Consider the following 17447-nt stretch of genomic DNA (forward strand, 5'->3'; position numbering starts at 1 on the left):
TTTATAGAGGACTTTTACAAATGAATTTTATGACAGGGTACCACATGGATGAATTTAGAAATAAATAAAAGGCATCTAGCTACAGAGTAGATAGAATCTATATTGAGTTTGGAAATAAAACATTAAACAAAAACATTGAAATGTGATTTTCTCAAAACTGCGAAAAGATAATTCACAGGAAAATTGGGGGCATAAGAGATTATGATCAGTTTAAAAGGATGTCCCATGAAATGGCCCACCTATGGAAACTGAAGCTGTCAGTTACATTTCAAGCAGGACACTTTGAGGTTTATTTTGATATGGTAGGTGAAGGGAAAATCGGTGGGGGACAATTTTCAGGCAGACTTCACATTAGGACTCCAGGGTCATCTTTCTGGGCCACAGTTTCCTTATCTGAATAATGAGGGTGGTAGACTTGGAGCACTATTTCTTAATGTATGTTCCATAGAGCAGTATCCTCAGGAGAAGCTCCATGAAAGTGTTCCTAGGAAAATAGACACAAACTACGTTCTCTATATCCTTCTTGGAAATTTAGTGAGCACATTAGAGTACTACAGAGTTTTTATACTCTTTTAGTAAAGAAACTTGTTTAATTTCTAAATCCCAACATTTCCCAAATTTTACCCCCCAAGGAAATCTTTTTATCCTCTGACAGCATATATTTAGATTCTGCAGAACACTCTGAAAACTGTAGGTTCAGTTACATCTAATATCTTTTCAAGATTTATCATATTATAAGATTAAAAAGAAGTCTATCAAGAAGCATTCTTATATAATCTGTTCAGAGAAAGTAAATAGATCTTTCATTCTAGCCATGAGTATGTGGTTCTTCAGCCTTGAAACTGGATATCGAGAGTGAAATGAACACACTTCATGTCCAGAAGAATAGTACCGAAAAAGGATCAGTTAAATAGTAATGCAGCATGTGTCCAAGGAAACCCGCACAAAAGACTGTGCTTACAGATGCCAGTAATTATGCAGCCAGGGGGAAAACCCTCATTCTGTGGTCGACAGCTCTTCCGGCCCTCTGCTGACTTCCGCGATGTTGCCATGCTTTCCAATTCGTGGTTGAAAGCACTGAAGTTTTAAGAAAAACTGGACAAATTTTGCTTTTGCTAGCTTTTCTTACAGCTAACTACCATTTAGCTTAAAAAGTATATAGCACATGTCAACCCACAATGTAAGTAAGATATGTAAAGCACTTGTAACTATATAAATGACACCAAACATGGAGAGCCCTTCAAATAATGCTAACACACAACTAGAGCTATTGTGTAATTGTATGAGGTAATGTTGCATGCTTATATATTACATGGTTTTTTATCCACCCAATGCAGGGGTATTATTACGCACATTTACATATTAGCAACTTGATCAAGATCACAGTATATATGAGTGAGGAACGGACCCGGTACTGACCAAATACAAGTTTGTTATTCTGAATCACTACCCTCTTTGGAAAATCTACCTCATGAAATTTCAGTTCCAGCTTGAAGCCTAGTGACTCTCCCCTACCCTCTTTATGTCTGGCTGCTTGAGGGCATGGCAAAGGAGTCTGTTCCCCTCCTATTCAGGGTCTCAGTGATAGGTTATCGTTGATTCTGTTTTCAGTTCTTCTAAGAGGAAAAAGATTGAGGTGGGGTGATTTTTTAAATTACTTCCAAAGCCTACTCTTCTTCTTTGCAGAGTCACTTTTATATACAAATAAGTTTTGAAATAAATAGAACCAAAAAAGAAAACCCCATTATGCCGTGTTAGCATTTTGCAGTTTATTAAACAATTAAATATCCATCTTGGTTTTTTTAATCCTAAAAATACTGTAATATTTATATTAGTAGGGCAAGCATGCATATTATTCAAAATATGCAGAAATTAAAGCTAAAGAGACATCTAATAGTACACAATTTACATTCACAAAATGGGGACTTAACCTAGACTACTATGTGTCATGAAAATTAGTGAGGATCTGCTCTAAAATAGGTTTCTTTTTAGAGATTTTAAGAACTGAGAAAATCTGTTTTGAATAAGTCTTTCATTTACCCATTCATTCTTTAAAAAATATAGACTTCCAAGGAAATTTCAAGGCAGTTGGTCAGAATTCAATGTCTTACAAGTTGGCCATTTCCACCATAGCTGTTTTCTGAATGAATGAATCTTTCACTAATATAATAGGATGTTAAGTGCCCTGAATTTGGAAACTAAGGCCATGAACTGGAGACAACACTTGCTAATTATTCTACAATCTACAGAAGGCCACAAATAACTTCCTCCTTTAGGGCCTCCAGCCAGCACATCAACCTCCATTCTCCTTTCTCCATTTATATGACCATCATCTGTAAGAAGCCTTGAAAGAATGACTCAGCCTGTGGGGAAGATTGCAAATCCAAGACAAGAGTACTTCACAAGAATCACTTGTAATCTTCCCTGCACCTCTGAGAAGGAGAATAAAAGATTGGACTGATTTCAGGGTGGAGAAAGCTGGCCACTTCAGAGCTGGCCAGCAATAGGGGAAGGGAAAAAATGTAGTCAGTTGCTCAGTGACTAACTTTAGATTATGGAATACTTACAACTTTTTGTTTCCAGTAATGGAGAATTATATATCAAATATAATATTAATATCAAATATAATACTGAAGTTATAAATTAGAAGAGACTCTTTCATTCTTTCTTTTTAATTTATTTTTCAGTGGACAAAAATTGCATTTATTTATCAGATACAACATGATTTTTAAAATTTGTGTACATTGTGAAATGGCTCAATTAGATAATTAGCATATTCACTAACTCACATATCATTTTTTGTGGTGACAACACTTACAATCTACATTCTTAGTTATTTTCAAGAACAAAATAAATTGTTATTAACTGTGGTCACCATGTTATACAATAAATCTCTTGAACTCATTCCTCCCATACAACTGAAACGTTGTATCTTTTAACTAAAATTTTGATTACTAAAATTGCCTAAGAGGTCATTAAATCTTCCCAAAATGTTTTCCAACAGAGAAGGGAGATTTTATTATAGCACCTCCGAAGGTGGTAAATGGTTAAAGCATAAAACAATCTTACGTTTATTGAGTCTCCTCAGTAAACAATGATACCACTTAAGGATCCATGCCCCTTCTTAAAGGGTCAATTTCTCTTCCCTGTATTTATCCCAGTGAGAGCCCTATTTTTTCCCTGGAAATTCATAATGCCTTGTTTTCTTTCACTACCAAAATGAGAAAGTAAAATATCAGAAATTGACATTTTTGACAACACTCACTAATTTCTATGTGTTTCTGTAAATTGGGATTGAAAGTATTCAAAATATTGAATCAACATAAGTTCAGTGATCAAATTCTAAGCAGAGAGTCATTAAGAGGGGTGATTTTTAACTTCTTCATTAAAGCTAATTGTGGAACTGGGTGGAGTAATTTTCTAAACCAAAAGAGTGACAGCTAAAACCAATGCACACCAGGGAAAAAGAGCAGGTGATGTGAAACACATGTGCAACACATATTTAAACATTTAGATGCCTGGAAAATCTGAGTCGGGTTAGTCCTTGCCAAATCTGGTTCAACTGCAACTAAGATTGAAACTTGTTATTGGGTAGATTTGGGGTCTGTTTTGGGCTGAATTGTGTTCCTTCTCCAAATTCCTATGTTGTAGTCCTAACCTCCAGTGCACTAGAATAATGTGACTATATTTGGAGATAGGATCTTTAACGAGGTAATTCAGTTAAAATGAGGTCATTAGGGTGGACTCTAATCCAATCTAATTGGTGTCCCCATAAGAGGAGGAAGCAAGGACACAGAGGCACACAGGGAAGACCAGGTGAAGGCACAAGGAGAAGATGACCATCTTCAAGCCAAGATGAGAGATCTCAGAAGAAAACTGCCCTGCCAACTCCTTGATCTCAGATTTATAATGCCCAGAGCTGGGAGAAAATAAATTTCTGTTGCTTATGTCACATGGTCTGTGATACTTTGTTATGGAAGTTCTAGCAAACTAATACAAAGTCTGTACCATAATATTCTCAACACTTCATAGACTTGCAATTTTGACAAGACCAGATCATCCAATCACACAGGAATGCAAAAATGTATTACCCTGGGAATTAAATATACATCACGCAAAGTGTTAATAAAAATAAGTTTTCTAATGCTCTTCTGTCTCCAATACATTTTAAAATTTAGAAGTAAAATGTATCCTCTTAATATTTTAGTGTTATACTGTCTTCATGCACTTTCAGCATTTAGAAGTTTATTTTCCCAAGCATGATAAAACTTTTGAGACATAGAGATTTTCGGGAGAACTAAGAATAGCCAATTCAGACAATTGCCAAATCATCAACACTTACATGAAATTTGTGGGAAAATTAATCCAATGTTTTATAAAACCTTATTTCTTAAAAAAAAATCAGATAGCTACTTATGACTTATGTTTATGAATCTAAGCTGAGATACAGAGAATGGTTAAAACCATTTGGTCAATGAATTGACCTTATAAACAGACTATTTAGTTTTAAGATCTTAGCACTGGCATGGGTAAAATTTTTCATATATACCAGGTGCTCATTATTAATATTATATGTATTTAATAACAGCACTTCTCCAACATTAGTTAATAACTTATCCAAGTTCGAGATGCAGCAAGGAATTATTCCCATACATTCAGGGAAATGCTGAGCTTGTTCTAGTGGTTTGGTTTTTGGTCTCCCGGAGTTCCTTCTCTTAATGTTATATGAAAGGCAGTTTAGGATAAATTTAGAGAATCTAGATTCATATTTTGATACATAAATTAGTATTAACAGAGACACAGCCCTTTTTACATATTTTTATTTCCTCAAACTTCCTCCTGGATTCAGCCCCACCTTCTATGGGAGTTGGGAGTTGGAGAGTATCTCTTATTTCCAAGCACAATAAGTCTAACTACTTAACTTTTTCACTGCCAAGGAAAGAAAGATATTAAATAAATAAATAAATAAATAAATAAATAAAAGAACAAATAAAGAGAGAGTAAAGGAAGGAATGAAGGGAAGAGAAAGAGAGAGGAAGGAAGGAAGGAAGGAAATAAGGGAGGGGGAGGGAGGGAAGGTGGAAGGAAGGCAAGGGAAGGAAGGAAGGAAGAGGGAGTGAGGGAAGGAGAGAGAGAAGGAGTGAAGGTGGAAGGAAGGAAAGAGGGAAGGAAGGAAGGAAGGAGAGAAAGAAAGAGGAAGAGAGAAAGAAAGGAAGAAAAGAAGGAAGGAACGGCCTTTTACAATGAAAAGAAGTATCAAGCTCATAGCTATCTCTAATGAAGTTCCTTCCCAACATGGTGGCCCATTTTGTCCTTGATCTGTATCACAGTTCCTTCAAAGAAGGTACACTGAACAGAGAACTCTCCATTCTTCCACATCAATTCTAATTGTATCCAAGATCCAATGGTAACTTCATTGGTTATGGGAAAAGAAGAACATGTTTACATTTCTAAATGTGCTTGGCCATGTATCTCACTTATCTCACAGAGCATGCTTTAGAAATATTATGCTGCACTTTGGGAGGCTGAGGAAGGTGGATCATGAGGTCAGGAGTTCAAGACCAGCCTGGCCAAGATGGTGAAACCCCATCTCTACTAAAAATACTAAAATTAGCCAGGCATGGTGGCAGGCACCTGTAATCCCAGCTGTTCAGGAGGCTGAGGCAGAGAATTGCTTAAACCGGGAGGTGGAGGTTGCAGTGAGCCAAGATCATGCCACCGTACTCCAGCCTGGGCAACAGAGCGAGACTCCATCTCAAAAAAAAAAAAAAAAAAAAAAAAATTATGCTGGAAATAATGTGAAAATGTATCAACAAGATGTAGCAAACAACCTGAGAGACTGGAGAGAAAGTCAATATTCCTAGCCTTGCGAAATTGTGGTTTTATTTTGTGAAGAAAAATTATATAAAAGTTGAAAATAAAGTAGAAAAAAAAAATAAAAGAAGTGACGTTTTTTCAACGGCACAGGCAATAATTATTTAAATGCTTATCAGAACATACTTTTTTCAACTCCCTGTTTATAACTGATTAAAGTCTCAGACTTACTCAAGTTAACTTACAGATTTTGTCTGGTAGATATACAAACAATTTCTATAAAAAGAAAAGATAATCCAAGAGTTTAAGGATGTTTGTTCTTTAGGAGATTAACCAGCATTGTACCTAAACTTGCAATCTTATCCAAACTGTCCTTTATTAAATTGTTTTTAGATATTCATCTTCTCAAAGCTTTTTGAACCAATCTTAGTGTCTTGCTGGTTCCCTCATTAATTAATGAGCTGAATACAATTGTTGACCTGGGTTTATTTTTTATTTATAGAAGAACTGTGTTTTACAGAAAATTACATTTTAACACCTCATAAAAAATGGTCCTGTTAGAAGGAAGAAGTATTTTATGAAGTAGGACTTCACTTCTAAATATATTGCCTTTGAGGTGTTGGAAATATCTTTCTTTTGGACCAATGTCTTCATCATGATAACTCTCTTTTGCTCAAAGCATACATGCCTATAAAAAATAGACTTTAAAATTGTATCTAAATTTATTTGAGAAATTTAACAATCCACACAGAGAATTGCTGTGACATCTTTTGTGATTCTGCCTTTCCATTGTCTTCTACTTATGTTGAAGTTTGTAATTCTGTATCAGTGCAAAACCTTCAGGAGTCTCACAAACCTCTAAACTAAAAAATTTCTTGGTCTTCCTTGCTCTATAAAAATGTATTCCAAAGCTTATTGCCCACTAAATTTCTCACTATAAGATCTGGTTGGAAACAAAATAGGTCTCTCATCTTCCCTCACTGATATTAAAAAAATAGAACTCAAAATTTATAATGACTAGAAGTCACTTCATTGTTTTTCTGTAAATTAATTTTATTGGCCAGTGCTAACCCTAGGATTATATATGTATTTTAAACTTCAACAAACAGTATCTTGCACAGGCAAAAAGCAGTAACATGGTTTTCTCAAAGCAAGTTGTTTTTAAGAACTTCCTAGCTTAATAAATGAAATAACCAAAGGCTAAACACATGCCATACTGATTACATTTTGCCGGAAAAGTCCAATGCCTCTGGCTTTTTGTTTCACAGCCAAAAGTAGTTCTATTTCTGGGCTGTAGTTGCAGCTCTGAGCCATTTCTTCTACAAGAGATAAGAAGTAGAGGTCATAAAATAACGGACATATAAAAATAACTAACCGAAACTACATGAAACTGACCCAGTCAAGTAATATAAATAATCTATGATTTACAAAACAACTATTTTTAAATAATATAGTGAAGATTGGTGAATAGTTTCTCATGTATAAAGCAGTTTCTTAATTTAATAAAGCCAACTCTATTAATCTAGCAATACTGCTGGGCTGGATTGAGACTCAATTATGAAAGTGGCTGTGGATCCCTTTTAGATGTCCTTGGTAACAGCAGGGATGTCATATTCAAAGCCCGAATATATACAATATGCACACACACATGCACACACACACATAAGTACACACACAAGTGCACTAATTAAATAAAAAATTTATTTTTGGTGCTAAAACCCGATTGTAGTTTTGCTTCTACCCTTCGTTTAGTCAAAAAGCAGTAAGTATAAACCAAAAGTAGAGGGCTAAGTTAAAATTCTGATTCTACCTCAAAGCACTATCAGTAATGAACTGTGGCATCCATGTCTAGTTTGCAAGTCATTTGGCCTTCGTAGCCAAGGATCACAAAGTACTTGACCTGGCATTTGAATTTATCATTTAAGCTAGTACTTCTAGAGACTAGTAAATGAAAAATATACCTTAGATTGTGGTAATAATTATCATTAACATTTTTGAATGCTTCAATGTGCCAGGCACTTGTTTAAACATTTTATATCATTATCTTATTTAATCTTTATTCTAACTGTAGGAGTAGATAGTCTTATTTTATTCCAGTTTATAATTTAAGATATTGAAGTCTAGAAAAATTAAGGAACATCCCTAAAATCACACATCTGCTAAGGTAAAAGTGGAATAGAAACTGAGAGTCAGATTCCAAAAGTAGATCTCTGAACACTAGGCTTTGGCCTTTGGAGAAGGACAACCATTTGGTGCCTGTGGAAACTAATCTGAGTTAAGAAATGCAATTAACATTTAGTTACCCTGTTAACCCACATTCGCTCTCACTGCAAGGCTTGTGATAACTACACATAATTAACCGAGTTCCTGTTCAAGCCAAAAGAAAAGTACAATTAGAAAGAGAAGCCTAAACTTTACCATAATTAATTTACAACTAGTCATTATAGACATTTATATAATTGTTTTTTCTGTTTTTAAGTAACAAAAGGAAGTTCAAAATTCATGATTTCTTTCCTTACCACACCCATACTAAAGCCTCATGCATTTAAGAAATTAGTAGTTTTTTGTTTTTTGTTTTTTTTTTTTTTTTTTAAATAAAAGCAAGTATGTTTTAAATTCCAAGAATTGTTCTAGGGTCCAATTCTCAATTTTAGTTACATTCGCCTATTACAAGTTCCATTGCTCTCTATATTTTTTAAAGATGAAAGATAATTTAATTATCAACTGCTTTTTATGTGCTCTTCTAAATACATTTCTTACTTTAGATAGCTAGAATCATATTGAAAAGAATCAACACCATTTTAATACACTTCTACCCCCACTGGTACCGAAGCTTCCCAGGATCTGGGCCCTCTCAAAGCTTTTGTTGGAGTTTCTTTTTGAAGTTTTTAAAAGTTATGACTTCCTACACACCGGTGCATTGGCATAATACCCCATGCCCGCAGGTTTCTGTGTCATTGTTACCACTGTGTTTTGTTGGGCTCCACACTTGGAGCTCTCCAAGGATCCGTGACTGAACTGAATGAAACCTTTGCTACTTGGCAGGGGTAGTAAGAACACATAAAACCTGCCAGCTGTCAAGGATGTAAATGGTGATTTTGTTTCACTTTTTAATGAATTAAAGCAGGATTGAACTCAATCCAAAGACAGCATGTTTGGCCTTTTAAAGGAAGAAAAAAATGAAAGAGAAGGATGTTTTCTTCTCTCCCGGCAATGGTGTGCAGTGAGGTGTTGATGATTTAGTATGGGCAGTCAACACTCCAGGAAAGCTATCTAAAGGCTGTTTTTGTTGTTGGTTTCTTTTCCCGCTAATCAAATGCACCCTATTGGCCTGAGGCAAACAGATCACTCCCCATTCTTTCTTAGATAAACTTCTATACCTCTGCCCTTTCCCAAGCCAAAACGAGAATGTTTCCTTAAATGCTCTTATCTCAAAACATTTACAGAGGTGGTTTGGGCGAGAATACACTAATACAATATATTTTTAAGTTTCTTTTGTTTCATTTTGCTTTCTTTCCCCAAAACCAGCAATGTTACATTTATCAGGGTCACTTTGATTTACTGAACTACAGCAAGCTTAGCTTGGAGTAGCTGACAAAGCAAAAGTGCACATCTCACAAATGCACTCAGAAATACATTATTTTGTTAGTCTTATAGGATATTTTGTTTACAATTAAGTGTTATCCAATCATATGTTCACTTGTATAAGAAAATGTGTAAGTTTGCAATTTCATTGTGCCTAAGTATGAGGATTTTTGAATCTTCATACTTTAGCTTTTTATTTTTAGTATGAAAACTATCTTCTGTTGGCATCCTGGCCAAAAAAAAAAGAAAGAAAGAAAAAAGAAAACGAATAATATTATCGTCATCCAATCTTCATTTACACTTTCTCTCAATCATATAATACTATGGATTTTGCATTTTCCCATCTTCTTTTTACAAACATAATTCCATAGTGTTTGCTTACCCTGTTCCTCTCTGGAGTTGTCAACTTCCTCTATTTTAAAGATGCCAGTCTTCTTTTGCTTCTACATTTGTGACTAACCTTAGGAATAATTAAGGGTTAATCCAACCTTCACTGGCAGAAAGAAAACTATGGTCTAATATCACATGCACCCTCTGAAGCAATGGCTCAAGCTGTACCTTGGCCTCTTTTAGCCACAGCTGGGACAAAGGGTATCAAGTCCCAAGGTTGCACAGAGTCCATGAAGCTATTTTTCCCTCCTAGGCCTCCATGCCTGTGATGAGAAGGGCTGCCACCAAGATCTCTGACATGCTCTGGAGACATTTTCCCCATTGTCTTGGTGATTAACATTCAGCTCCTCATTACTTATACAAATGTTTGTAGCCAATTTGAATTTCTCCCCAGAAAATGTGATTTTCATTTCTATTGCAATGTTATGCTGCAAATTTTCCAGACTTTTATGCTCTGTTTCTTTTTCAAACATAAGTTGCAATTTCAAACCATCTCTTTGTGAATACTTATAACTGAATGCCTTTAAGAGTACCCAGGTCACATCTTGAATGCTTTGCTGTTTAGAAATTTCTCCCACCAGATACCCTGAATCATTTCTGTGAAGTTCAAAGTTCCACAGATCTCTAGGGCAGGGACAAAATGCCACCAGTCTCCCTGCTAAAGCACAGCAAGAGCAACCTTTGCTCCAGTTCCCAATAAGTTCCTCATCTCCATCTGAGACCACTTCAGCCTGGGCTTCATTGTCCATATCACTATTAGCATGCTTTATTTAACATGGAGGAGATAAAACAGAGTCAAGGAATTTTACTGTCATAGATTACATTCTCAATGAAGCTCGAGCTTGTGTATTCAACCTTGCCTCTTAAAATGGCCTCGAGCCTAATGGGTACAGAGTTGAAGTAGTGAAGGCCCTGAATGAAGAAACCAGAGCTATTGCTTCCTGGAAAACTGATCATAGTCAATAACAACAAAAATATCTTGATGGCAAAACTGTGGCTGTACCCTCCCTACACAATAATCAACTGGAGGTTCCACAATGGGCCAAACCAAGCACTCTTGTAACCACCTAATTCTCAACCAAAGCCAGGACCTACTGTTAATCACTTTTGCCAGCCTATTTTGGGACCTTGGGATCATGTAAGTTGATACTTAATAAATATATATATACACATGTCCTATTAGTTCTGTCCCTCTAGGGAACCCTAATACACTTGGCCAAACCCTTATTCTCTCATAAACAGGCTTTCTAATTTTTTCCAATATGGCTAGGCTTAGAAATTTTCAAATTTTAAAATTCTGCTTCCCTTTTGATTAACAACTATGTCTTCAACTCATTTCTTTCTTCTGGTATTTCATAAGAAGCAGTCAAGAGAAACCAGGCTGCTTCTTTAACACTTTGCATGGATATTTCCCCAGCCACATATTGAATTTCATTGCTTATAAGTTCTACCACAAAGCAGTAGGACATAAACATAATTCAGCCATGTTCTTTGCCACATGATTACAAGGATCACTATTTCTTCATTGTCCAATATCACGTTTTTCATTTTTGTCTGAGACATCACCAGAATGGCCTTGGCTCACTGCAACCTCCACCTCCTGAGTTCAAGCCATTCTACTGCCTCAGTCTCCCTTGTACCTAGGATTACAGGCACCCACTGCCATGCCTGGCTCATTTTTGCATTTTCAGTAGAGACGGGGTTTCACCATGTTGGAAAGGCTGGTCTCGAACTCCTGACTTCAGGCAATCCGCCCGCCTCAGTATCCCAAAGTGCTGAGATTACAGGCATGAGACACTGTATCCCGCACTTTGTTCTTTTTCTCTAGGTCTTCAAGGCATAGATTTAGGTTTTCTATTTGAGTGCTTTTCTTTTTTATTGCTATTAACTTTCTTCTTAGAACTGCTTTAACTGCATTTCATAGATTTTGGCATATTATTTTTTCATTTTTGTATGTTTTAAATTGTTTTTCTTTTTTTTTTTCACTTCTTTTTTTGATCCATTGGTTTTTCAGGAACATGTTGTTTAATTTCCACATATTTGTGAATTCTCCAATATTCTTTCGGTAATTGATTTTTTAGTTTTATACCATTGTGGTCAGAAAAGATATTTGATAGGATTTCAATCTTCTTATATTTCTTAATTTCCTTTGGAGAGGAAAGAAGAAGGTAAGTAAAGAGGAGATGACAAAGGGCCAAAGAGAGAATGCATAATTACTGTTCTGTTTTGTGGCCTAAAATATAATTAATATAATGTTTTATGTGCACTTAAGAATATGTATTCTGCTGCTGTTGTATGGAATGATCTGCACAGATCTGTTAGGTTCATTTGATCTATTGTTATATTCATGTCTGGATTTTCCTTATTGATTTTCAGTCTGGAGGATCTATTCATTGTTAAAAAATAGATTTAAACTCTTGTGCTATTATTGTATTACTTGTTTTTCCTTTCAGTCCTCTTAATATTTGCTTTACATATTTAGGTGCTCTAATGTTGGGTGCAAATATATTTACAATTGTGAATTGACTCCTTTCTCATTATATACTGAAGGTCTTTGTCTCTTCTGACAGCTATTTACTTAAGGCCTTTTTTATTCTAATGTATATGCCCAGCTCTCCTCCCTTTTGGTTGCCATTTGCATGAAGTATTTTTTTTTATCCCTTTACATTCAGCCTATGTACATCCTTAAAGTGAAAGTGAGTCTCATAGACAGCATATAGTTGGATCTTACTTTTTATTTATTCAGTCACTCTATGTCTTTTGATTGGATAATTTAATCTATTACATTTAAAGTTACTACAGATAGATTAAAAACTTATTATTGCCATTTTGTTAATTGTTTCCTGTTGGCTGCTTGTATTTCTTTGGTTCTTTTCTTCCTTTCTTGCTGTTTTCCTTTGTGATTCAGTAGTTTTCTGTAGTACTATGCTTTTATTGAATATAGCTACATTAATTTGCTAAGTTATAAACAATGTAAAAAGATGCAAATTGTGACATAAAATTATAAAATGTAGTGAGGGAAAAGTGAAAGTCTAGAGCTTTTTATATGCAACAGAAGTTAAGTCATTATCAACTTAAAACAGATTATTATAGATAACTGAATCAAAGCATAGTACTATAAAAAACTGTTGAATCACAAAGGAAAACAGCAAGAAGACACTACATACATATATATATATATATTCAACAGTGGACATTAATATATATTGTATATAACCACTATATTATATGTGTGTGTGTATATATAATATAACCACTATATTACCTATACATATATAAAAATAACCACTATATATATGGCAGTTACAGGTTTTTGATGTTATGTTATTGATGTTTTTGTTTTTGGTGTTACATTTTTTGTTTTGATGTTACAATTTGCATCCTTGTATACTATGTATCACTTAACACATTGTAGCTATAGTTATATTTAACAGTTTTGTCTTTTAACAAAACTTATATTCAGTAGAAACTACATGGTCTGAATATAGGATGCACAGTATTGTCAACCCTGGAAACAGTTTATTTTTATAAGATATGTAAATGAAGTGTTAGTGTCTTTACCTAGAGGTGGCACTAAAGGCTTCTGAGGGAATAAATGTATATAGACCTCATAATAAATGACTTTTGTGTATACATATAGAAGAGTTTTCTTGAGCTTATTTAGCTGTATATAAATGCAGTTGATATTAGTTATGCCTGTGTCAACACTTTGGATTTTTTTCACTTGTACATGGGGACTTTTGTTTATCTTTTGGTTGATTAAAGATGCATATGCTAGGTGTGTGAATGAAATATATCTATATATTTATATAAACAATATAATATACATTTATATAAACAATATAATATATATTTTTATATATAAAATACTTATATTTTGTTTTCAGAAAATAATTTGGAAACTACTTGTCTTTTTTTTTTTTTTCTTTTTTGAGGCAGAGTCTAACCCTCTCACCCAAGCTGGAGTGCAATGGCTCCTGCAGTGATCTTGGCTCACTGCAATCTCTGCCTCGTGTATTCAAACTATTCTCCTGCCTCAGTCTCCCAAGTAGCTGGGATTACAGGCACACACCACTATGCCTAGTTAATTTTTTTTTGTATTTTTAGTAGAGACTGGGTTTCACCATGTTGGCCAGGCTGGTCTCAAACTCCTGACCTCGTGATCCGCCCACCTTGGCCTCCCAAAATGCTGGGATTATAGGGGTGAGCCACCGCGCCTGGCCAAACACTACTTGTCTTTCAAAAGTACTTATTACGCAGGAATTGAAATCATATCCTTTTTCAACGCCAGCACTGATATTTTAAACTACTACTTTGGAAGTTTTTCACGCAGGGCATTGCACAATAGCAAGACTTAGATTGGTGAGAGGTATGACTTTGCAGAGAAAAACAGAAGGTAGGTGTATTAGTCCGTTTTCACTCAGATGATAAAGACATACCGAAGACTGGGCAACTTAGAAAAGAAAGAAGTTTAATGGACTTACAGATCTGCATGACTGGGGAGGCCTCAAAATCAAGGCAGAAGGCACAGAGGCACAAGTCATGTCTTACATGGATGGCAGCAAGTAAAGAGAGAGAGCTTGTGCAGCTCGTTATAGAACCATCAGATCTTGTGAAACATATTCACTGTCATGAGAACAGCATGAGAAAGACCTGCCCCCCATGATGCAATTACTCCCACTGGGTCCCTTCCATGAGATGTGGGAATTGTGGGAGTTACAATTCAAGATGAGACTTGGGTGGGGACACAGCCAAATCATATCAACAGGTAAAGAGGAAATGACAAAAGGCAAAGAAAGGATGCATAATATACCTTTCTAATAAGTTATCAGGGAGTTAAATTTGAGGAAAGAATACATACAAAGTTCAAGGAACTGAAAAATCAATTCTTACCTAATTACCCTTTGAAGACTTTTACACCCCCAATAAAAGATTTTTGAAACAATAAATATAAAGAGCATATTGCCCTAAAAATAGAGAATATAGTCTTTCAAGTACTCAGGCAGCATGTTTAATGTTTGCCAGTTTTTAATTTTTATTTCTGGGGTCATGAGTGCAGATTTCATACATGCATATATTATAGAGTTGTGGAGTCTGGGCTTCTAGTGTACTCATCATCCAAAGAGTCAGTGAATATTTTACCCAATAGGTAACTTTCAACCTTTGCCCCTTTTTCACTCTTCCACCTCTTGTAGTCTTCAGTGTCTATTATTCCACTCTGTCCATGTGTACCCATTGTTTAGCTCCCACTTGTAATTGAGAGCATGTGGTATTTGACATACATATATGTGTGTGCGTATATATATATGTATATATGTGTGTGAGTGTATATATATATAAAACATATTTTAATCCAATTCTCCATTGATGGACTCTTAGGTTGATTCCATATCTTTGCTGTTATAAGTAGTGTTGTGATAAACGTAAGAGTAGAGATGTCTTCTTAACAGAATGATTTCTTTCCCTTTAGGTATATATCCAGTAAGAGGGTTGTACTAGTTTACATTTGCACCAACAGCATCTAAGCATTTCCTTTGCTCTGCATCCTCACCAATAACTGTTTATTTATGACTTTTTAATAATCACCATTCTAATTGGTGTCAGATGGTATCTCATGGTGGTTTTGATTTGCATTTCTCCGATGATTGGTGATGTTAAGCATTTTTTGCATATGTTTCTTGGTCACTTGTATGTCTTCTTTTGAAAAATGTTCACATCTTTTGCCTGCTCTTTTTTTTTTTAATTTATTTTTTATTATTATACTTTAAGTTCTAGGGTACATGTGCATAACGTGCAGGTTTGTTACATATGTATACTTGTGCCATGTTGGTGTACTGCACCCATCAACTCGTCAGCACCCATCAACTCGTCATTTACATCAGGTATAACTCCCAATGCAATCCCTCCCCCCTCCCACCTCCCCATGATAGGCCCCGGTGTGTGATGTCCCTCTTCCCGAGTCCAAGTGATTTCATTGTTCAGTTCCCACCTATGAGTGAGAACATGCTGTGTTTGGTTTTCTGTTCTTGTGATAGTTTGCTAAGAATGATGGTTTCCAGCTGCATCCATGTCCCTACAAAGGACACAAACTCATCCTTTTTTATGGCTGCATAGTATTCCATGGTGTATATGTGCCACATTTTCTTAATCCAGTCTGTCACTGATGGACATTTGGGTTGGTTCCAAGTCTTTGCTATTGTGAATAGTGCCGCAATAAACATACGTGTGCATGTGTCTTTATAGTAGCATGATTTATAATCCTTTGGGTATATACCCAGTAATGGGATAGCTGGGTCATATGGTACTTCTAGTTCTAGATCCTTGAGGAATCACCATACTGTTTTCCATAATGGTTGAACTAGTTTACAATCCCACCAACAGTGTAAAAGTGTTCCTATTTCTCCACATCCTCTCCAGCACCTGTTGTTTCCCGACTTTTTAATGATCGCCGTTCTAACTGGTGTGAGATGGTATCTCATTGTGGTTTTGATTTTCATTTCTCTGATGGCCAGAGATGATGAGCATTTTTTCATGTGTCTGTTGGCTGTATGAATGTCTTCTTTTGAGAAATGTCTGTTCATATCACCACCAACCCCACAGAAATACAAACTACCATCAGAGAATACTATAAACACCTCTATGCAAATAAACTAGAAAATCTAGAAGAAATGGATAATTTCCTGGACACTTACACTCTTCCAAGACTAAACCAGGAAGAAGTTGAATCCTTGAATAGACCAATAGCAGGCTCTGAAATTGAGGCAATAATTAATAGCCTACCAACCAAAAAAAGTCCAGGACCAGATGGATTCACAGCTGAATTCTACCAGAGGTACAAGGAGGAGCTGTTACCATTCCTTCTGAAACTATTTCAATCAATAGAAAAAGAGGGAATCCTCCCTAACTCATTTTATGAGGCCAACATCATCCTGATACTAAAGCCTGGCAGAGATACAACAAAAAAAAAGAGAATTTTAGACCAATATCCCTGATGAACATTGATGCAAAAATCCTCAATAAAATACTGGCAAACCGGATTCAGCAGCACATCAAAAAGCTTATCCACCATGATCAAGAGGGCTTCATCCCTGGGATGCAAGGCTGGTTCAACATTCGCAAATCAATAAACATAATCCAGCATATAAACAGAACCAAAGACAAGAACCACATAATTATCTCAATAGATGCAGAAAAGGCTTTTGACAAAATTCAACAGGCCTTCATGCTAAAAACGCTCAATAAATTCGGTACTGATGGAACGTACCTCAAAATAATAAGAGCTATTTATGACAAACCCACAGCCAATATCATACTGAATGGGCAAAAACTGGAAAAATTCCCTTTGAAAACTGGCACAAGACAGGGATGCCCTCTCTCATCACTCCTATTCAACATAGTGTTGGAAGTTCTGGCTGGGGCAATCAGGCAAGAGAAAGAAATCAAGGGTATTCAGTTAGGAAAAGAAGAAGTCAAATTGTGCCTCTTTGCAGATGACATGATTGTATATTTAGAAAACCCCATTGTCTCAGCCTGCTCTTTAATGGGCTTATTTCATTGCCATTGTTGAGTTGTTTGAGTTCCTTGTAGATTCTGCTGTATTAGTCAGTTTTCACACTACTATAAAGATACTACTTGAGACTGGGTTATTTATAAATAAA

Source organism: Papio anubis, chromosome 3 (genome assembly GCF_008728515.1).
Source record: "Papio anubis isolate 15944 chromosome 3, Panubis1.0, whole genome shotgun sequence".
NCBI lineage: Eukaryota > Metazoa > Chordata > Mammalia > Primates > Cercopithecidae > Papio > Papio anubis.